An 8,856-nucleotide genomic window follows, 5' to 3' on the forward strand; every position below is an offset into this window, starting at 1 on the left:
TCTATGGGGCACAGTAATAAAAATATGGGGACAATAGGGGAACCACAGTATTAATAAGGGATACAACTACAATAGTAATTGGGTAATCACTAGTATTATAGGGACCTAACAGAGGCGGCGGAATTGATCAGACAGTTACAAGTGGTTGGAGTCCGGGTAAAACAATTTCAAAAAATCTTATAGAGGAAGTGCTTGAATCATGTTTTTGATGGTGGAAATAGATTCAGCACCATCAAAAAAGTCTATAGCACATAAAATTTTGAAGTTTAACAACTTTCACTTGGATTTACAAAAATCCCTCTGGATTTTCTCAAAATATGACCGGAATTTCCATAACTTTCAGGGCCAAAAAGCAGTCCCTGGCTTTTTAATATCTTGGCACCATAATCATATTGACTGTAATAATATAAAATTTGATAAGTTCATGGAAAGATTAACAATTATTAATTTTACACATTTTAATATATATATATATATATATATATATATATATATAAGTTATAAAATTTGAATTTAATGGTTAATAATAACTAATAAGTAAATAATAAGAATTTAACTTCCATAATATAATGACATACTTTTAATTATAATAAAATATATAATTAAAATATAAGATTGAAATCTATAATACTAGTAATTATGGCATTTCAGCTTTCAATTTAATTATAAAAAAATTATTGTTTCTACATTTATGAAGTATTATATATTTTTAATTGTTATATATATATATATATATAATTATAATAATAATTTAAGTAACTTTGATTTTTAAAAACATGTAATTATAAAAATACAATATATGAAATGTATGGATATCATTTTTTTTTTTGATAAACTAAGAAAGAAAAAGGGAATAAACATGTTCAAGATAGGTCTAAAAATTTTATCAACTAAGTTGAGTAACTCATACTTAAAACACTTTGGCTCATAATAAATTTCACAATGCGCAAATTTTACAAAATCATAAATTTTAATTAAATTGTATCTTTAGATTTATTATTATTATTAATAATTTAAAAAAAATTAACATATGCGATAAACATTATGCCTACAGTACATTCTAAAATAATTTTTGCTTGGCTAAGAGTTGGTCTTCCTAGCACATAAATTTACATCTCAAGACTAAGAGGCATATAGCATGAGTTAGCTCACAGATTCATTCTACAATCCAATATGAGGGAGATGTGTAATTACATTTGTGTTTAACTTGGACTTTCAAAAAAATATTTTAAATGAAAAAATATTGTGAGCTATAATAAAAACATAAATGATTAAATATTTTTTGTTATTTGTAATTAAAAGCATTATGAAACATTAATAATCGCGTTATGCATTCTCATTCGGCTTACATGGTTTGTAGATATTTCACTTTCACTCTTTGAATAATATAAAAGATATTTTGATGTCTATGTTACATATTATAATTTTATATAACTTTAAAGGTAAAGTAAATAAAAATAATAATAAAAAATGTATATTTCTCCTATAAATATTTAGATATAAAACTTAAATACATATTGGCTAATCTCTCTCTCTCTCTATATATTATGTGTGTTAATGCTTATCTTAGTAAAACATTTCAATGCTAAAAAATATAAAGTAATTAAAGGTAAAATAATTTAGTTACTTTTTACATTCAATTTTAATATAAAATACTAATAATAATAAATTAAAAAAAATACAATTTAAACAATGAAAATTTACTTATGTTCTATATACAGAGACAAGAAACCTACTATAGATCTATCTTAATTAATAATTTATCAAGCACTAAAAGGGACTAAATCTCTTTTCAAGCTTTTTATTCTATAAAAAAAAGTTTACATATAATGAGATTTGATCTCTATGGGCTCTTTCTAGATCCATGGTTAAGATGGATTCTCTTGCTAGATCCATGGTTAAGATGGATCGATACCCGTGGTTGTCCGAGTGCTAGTTTGACAACTAGGTTATGATAAATTTTTCCCCTTATTGAAAAAGGAAAAGAAAAAAGTGAACTAAAAACACACATATATATAAACATGTCATAATAAAAACATAGCAAAGCAACCATAAGAAATAAAAGAAATTGTATTTTTTTATGAGATTCAAAAGTAAAAATGACATAATTATTTTTTAGATAAATGTCACACCTCTATCTTAACTATTACTAAAAAAGTTCAATACACATTCAAATCCTCACCATCCACTTAATAATTATTAATAATTAAATAAAAATTCTAAAAAACTATTTCTAAAGAAAAAAAATATCTACATAATTATTTTTAATTTATTATTTATAATAATAATATTTAAATTTACTAAACATATCAATAAATAATTAAAATAAATTGATAATAAAAAAATTTCAATAAAATTAAAATTTAGAAAACGCAAAAAGACATACCTTTATAAACATTAAAAACAAAATCATGATGCAAATGTTTATTTTATTATATAAAAGTCTCTCACTAGGGACCAACTTATGTCTCTAGTGATAGTAACATGAAATTGAGATTATATTCTATTGATAGTAATAAAAATGTTTTTTATTAATTTACTTCTTTTAAAATTAAAAGTTTCCCCTAAAAGAAGAAAAAAAACACTAATAATTAAATTAAAAATAAGTGGATTATTCTCGATGAAAGTTGTCATTTGGCATAACACATGGCAGCAGGGCCATGTACAGAGTTTGCCTGGCCTCTACACATTGCTTCAATGCGCCATAATGAGCAAGGTTGGGATCAAGTGCTCGCAGGCGGGTGGTTCTCTCACTCGCTACGATGATATATTCCATGCTAGGCATAGGAATTTGGTTAGTGTCTTGTTTCAGGTGATGAAGTGGGAGCTTGAAGAGGGAATTGGGTTTATGCTCTCAACTGCCATGCCAAGATCATGACAGTGCCCAAGCGAGGATTGCAAGGAATGGGATAATCCAGAATGAGGGGAAGTCTTGGTGAGGGATTTCCTGTGGGATCCCTACATGTCAGAGGTGGCCAAGGCTCTAAGCCCCACCCTTGGGTACGTTGGTCTATCCATTGAGTAGCTTGTGTTGTCAACATAGGAGGTGTCATGCCCCCAAGCCGGCGGTAGTCTTTCAACTGCTCTTAGCAAGGTGCGACACCATCGAACACTTTCTTTTTACCAATACTTATGTTCGTGGACTACGCCTAACCACTTACTCCTACTTAGTTTGTGTTTCACAACCAAGTATTATTATGTTATCCTTTATACCAATGAACACCCATACACATTCATTAACATAAGCAATTATAAACGAGAACACAATTGCACAGTATAAAGGGAGGGGCAACTCCCTGAACAATGATTCTGCCTGATAATATATTATACAATATTTTTCAAGTTACAAGATTTACAAGTATACATCGAAACACCAAGTTTCATACTTAGCCAAATTTACAATCTTTGGCAAACTCGGTTGCCCAGCTCGTTGGCGCCTCCGCACGGTCGCCGCACGACTCACCAACCCTTCGTTCACCTCGTCACACGATCGTGTTGTTTGCCCAACTCGGGCGCGCCTCCAAGTCGCCACACATGGGTGCCTCCACCCGAGACACACCTCCGTTCACAATCTTAACACTTCACCAAGTCACCGTGCACACTTGCACGATGGGCGGGCGCCCACCCAAGCCACCCAAGAACCTGTGCCAAGTCGTCGCACAAATCGGGTGCCACACACCCATGCACACCTTCACCCAACCACGGGGCGCTCCTGCCCATTCCCTTCACCCACAACCGAGTTAAGCGAGTCTCCTCCGTGCAACCAAGCCCAAGAATGGGCGCATCTATAATCTGCGCCTTCCTCCTTAGTTTTGCGCACTAGACCTGTGCTTTACTCCTTTGAGCAAAGATGTTGAGCGATGTTGAATGCCCAAATGAGTTCCAACATCCTTCAATATATATGCATTGTAGGGGGAGGACGTAGCTTGCCCAGCCGACCTCTCCCATGCACTTGCTTCTTCGCAAAAGCCCCTAACTTCAAGTCGGCCCCTTATCCAATGTTGGTCGGCCTCCATATGTGTTAACGCATGCTCCTATGCGTATATACATTCTCGCTCACTTCTCATATGTGCATAACATATTATCGCATACCCAAGGAGCTCATACTTCATCCAACCACAGTCGCACTTCAACCGAATGCTTGTTCAAGCCTTCATCCGCGGTCGCACTTCACCCGATGGGTGAGTCAAGGACCGCAGGTCCTTACATCCTCCTCCACCTAAAATCGTTCTCGTCCTCGACAACATACCATCCTGGTAGCCATCCACCAAGATCATCGTCAATGTTTGTCTCATCCTCGACCCATGATGTCAACTCTTCCACATACTGCAAACATTCCTACAACATATGTAGAACTCCATCTCCACCATGTGTCGTCCTCATCCTGTGAACTGTCCTCCATGTTTGCCTGATGCCAACATATCTCCATGCACTTCCAGACCCCATGTTTGAACTAGTTGGGTAGCTAATCCAACCGTCACGCTCAAGCCATGAGAGTGAACATCCTTGTGCCTTCACCAGTCTACCTCGGATTCTGCCACATCCCGGACACACCAAGAATCTCTCCACCATGCTCAGGTCCATGGAAACTCCATCCCACTTGCAACATGTCATGATGCTTGATGCCAAGCCATCCCTGCACCATCTGCCATACTTGCTCAACCTGTTTTAAGGACTCACTGCCATGAGTAGCTAACAATGAGCCCCATCTTCTTTGCCATCTAAGAAGATGTGGAGGGAGTAGAGCCTGAAGGCTCACCCTTACTAATCATCTCAATCCATCTATCAGGATTTTCTATCTCCATCCTCTGTATATAAGCGACCTGATCCTCCTCCCAAACATTTGGCCTCACATATGCCTCATCATCATCATCATCATCCTCGACCACTTCTAGCCTTCTTGACAAATCCAAGATACTATCTGAAAGTGTCCTGATCACCAATGACTGCTCAGTAGTCTTTGTCTCAACCATAGACAACCACTTACTCATGTCTTCCATCCGCTTCTCGTCCTCGATTTGCATCACTGCCAACTTACAATCAGGCCTTGTCACTCCAATGGTTGGTACACCAATGCATACATCTTCCCTTCCATTGTAAATGTACAACTTCCTCAAATGTGGAACAATCATAGCATCAAATTGTTTCATGAATTCCATCCCCAGCACAACCTCATAGTCATCTATCCGCACTATAGTGAAGTTGACCATCCCTGTCCATTCACCTAGTGTTGTGTCCACTTTTTCAGCTACACCAAGAACATTATCATGAGGAGAATTAATTGTCTTCATCTGTGCCTTCACCGGTACAAATTTCAGCCCAATTCTTCTCGCAGTATCTTCACCCAAGAAGTTGTGAGAGGCCCCACTATCCACCATAGTGAGTATATCAGCTCCTCCAACCTTCACCTGAACATACTCCAAACAGTTCCTCTCAGGATCCCTCTGAGTGACCACCTCTGTAGCAGTAGCAGCACCAAGTATCTACATCATCCCCACAAAAGCTTCTTCATTCTTCGCATTAGATTGTGCAATCGCAACCACTTTTGGTCTAGAAGGGTAGTTCTTCACCGTATGTGGTCCAGCACATATCCAACACTTCAAGGCTTTCTTCGTCTTTGAACTATCATCCGATTTCGAAGCATCATCCTTCTTCTTCTCTTTCAGCTTATCGGACTTCTTCTTTCTATCATCAGAAGTCTCATCATAATGCTCCACTAACCTGTCCACAGCAGCAAAAGCTTCATCAAGTGTTCTAATTCTCTGCCTCTTCACTTCATTGCATGCCCAAGGCTTCAATCCAATAATGAAATTGAACACCTTGTCCCTCTCTGCCATGTCAAGAAGTCCCAGAACTGCACTTGCAAACTCCCGCTGATATGTCTGAAGGTTCCCGGTCTGCTTCATGAACTTAATTTTCATCCTTGATTCCCACGTTTCATCCTGAGGACTGAAATGGGTCTGCAAAGCCTTCTTCATGTCATCCCATGAAGTAATGTCACCAGCACTACCATTGGCAATCTGATCCATTCTCCTTTGCCACCACATCTTAGCATCCTTTGTCAAGAACTTAGCAGATACCTTGACCTTTGTCTCATCATCAGATAGACCCAATCATTCCAGGTATTGCTCCATGACCCATAGAAAGTTGCCAAGAGTCTTTGCACTCCTTGTACCATTGTAAGATTCCGATTCCTTGACTTTCACATGAGGCAATCCTCCACCTGAGTTATGCCTCAGGGCCTTCTTCAACACTGCGATCTCATCTCTGGCTTCGTCAAGAGATTTTCGCAAGCCGACGATCTCTGTAAGACCTTGGTCTCTTGTCTCTTTAACCTCCTTGACCCTTACTTCAAGTTGTGTACACATAATATCAGTGTACTCGTGTTGAGTTCAGAGTTCCTTGAGCTCTTCCCTCATCTTCGAATTGGCCTCTTAATCTCTCTCGATCACATCCATGTTCATATTCCAGGAAGCTTCCAAGTCCTCCATCTTCTCAAACATTTTTTCCATAAGTGCTATAGTAGCATCCTTCACACCATGACTAGACCCAGCCTGAGATTCAGCTGCCATTGCTAACAACTTCCTTCCTCTTTGCGATCTAGTTTCGACCATTCAACATCTTCACCAAGATGCCTGCAACCTGAACCAGCTATTGTTCCACTTGTATGTGAAACAGCCTCCTTCACCTACAAGTACCTGCTTCACTGTCTTCAATTGTCAAGCTTCTTCAACCTTGAATCAGCTTCAATATCACATGCACTTTGTCACGAGAAACCCTGCTCTAACACCAACTCCAACCAAGCTCTGATACCACCTGTCACGCCCCTAAGCCGGCGGTAGTCTTTCAACTGCTCTTAGTGAGGTGCGGCACCACCAAACACTTTCTTTTTACCAATACTTATGTTCGTGGACTATGCCTAACCACTTACTCCTACTTAGTTTGTGTTTCGCAACCAAGTATTATTATGTTATCCTTTATACCAATGAACACCCATACACATTCATTAACATCAGCAATTATAAATGAGAACACAATTGCATAGTATAAAGGGAGGGGCAACTCCCTAAACAATGAGTTTGCCCGATAATATATTATATAATGTTTTACAAGTTACAAGCTTTACAAGTATACTTGGAAACTCCAAGTTTCATACTTCGCCAAATTTACAATCTTCAGCAAACTCAGTTGTCCAGCTCATCGATGCCTCCACACAGTCGTCGCACGACTCACCAACCCTTCGTTCACCCCATCACAAAATCGTGTTGTTTGCCCAACTCGGGCATGCCTCCAAGTCGCCACACATGGGCTCCTCCACCCGAGACACACCTCTGTTCACAATCCTAACACTTCACCAAGTCACCATGCACACTTGCACGACAGGGGAGCGCTCACCCGAGCCACCCAAGAACTCGTGCCAGGTCATCGCACAAACCGGGCACCACACACTTGTGCACGCCCTCACCCAACCGTCGGGCGCTCCTACCCATGCCCTTCAGCCACAACCGAGTTAAGCGAGTCTCCTCCGTGCAACCAAGCCCAAGAATGGGTGCATCTATAATTTGCGCCTTCCTCCTTAGTTCTGCGCACTAGACCTACGCTTTAATCCTTTGAGCGAAGATGTTGAGCAATGTTGAATGCCCAAATGAGTTCCAACGTCCTTCATTTTATATGCGTTGTAGGGGGAGGTCATAGCTTGCCTAGCCGACCTCTCCCACGCCCTTGCTTCATCGCAAAAGCCCCTAACTTCAAGTTGCCCCCTCATCTAATGTTGGTCAGCCTCCATATGTGTTAACGCATGCTCCTATGCGTATATACATGCTCGCCCACTCCTCATATGCACATAACATATTATCGCATACCCAAGGAGCTCGCACTTCATCCAACCGTAGTCGCACTTCAACAGAACGCTCATTCAAGCCTTCATCCGCGGTCACACTTCACCCAGTGGGCGAGTCAAGGATCGCAGGTCCTTACAGGAGGGGTCTTGCCTTGGCTTTGAGTATAATTTTTTATTTTTTAGTCTTCTTCTTCCGAGTTGCTACCATCCTCGCATGTGGTTTTGTTCTAGGTCGAAGATTCAGTGGATATTTCTCTGGGTTCACTCTTTCCATGTTGGAGTGGTCTGCATAGTGTTGATTCTCACCAACACTCGTCATGGCCCAGTGGCCAGCTCATTCCTAGTTTGGATGGGAGAATTTTATGTGGGCACGAGTTGGGGTCATGTTGATGAATGCCAAAAGAATCAATGGAGTGTTTCTAGTCACGACATCTTTGGGATTGGTAATTTGTTTTATGAGCTCATTTCTCCTATCCATTTTTGTATCAATTGGTGTTTCTTGTCGAGGGGGGGTGTCTTTTTACAAGCGCCCTGTAAGGTTTCATTCTGGTACTTGGGGGCACAATGGTCCTGCCACACCCGCCTTCAACTTTCCTTTATCTGCCTCCATGGTGTGATAGAGGGGTCGTCCTCGACCGTGGGGAGAAACTCTTCATGAGGAAGACCGGTAGAGGCAAAACGAGGGAATCTACTTGTCCTCAAAGAATGCGGCGAGTAGGGAAACAGAGGAGGATGTTGCAATCTCCCCTGCCCGCTCCCCGAGCCATGTAATAGCGCCAACGACCTTGGACTCTCTGGCAGCCTAGCTGTGCAATATTCAAATGAATATCGACTTCATGCGGGAACACCGCTATGAGGATCAAAACGAATTGGTAGCCTACATCAATGATGTTAAACATGAAATCTTGGACAACCTAGATATATAACATCAAGTGAAAACATTGGCATACCAATGACCTCCTTCGCACTCTGGAAGCAAGGATGGAACACATAAACTTCCACATGCATGAACATGC

The sequence above is a fragment of the Pinus tabuliformis genome, chromosome 2_1 (genome assembly GCF_031772625.1).
Source record: "Pinus tabuliformis cultivar Carrire ecotype Pingquan chromosome 2_1, CPIR1, whole genome shotgun sequence".
NCBI lineage: Eukaryota > Viridiplantae > Streptophyta > Pinopsida > Pinales > Pinaceae > Pinus > Pinus tabuliformis.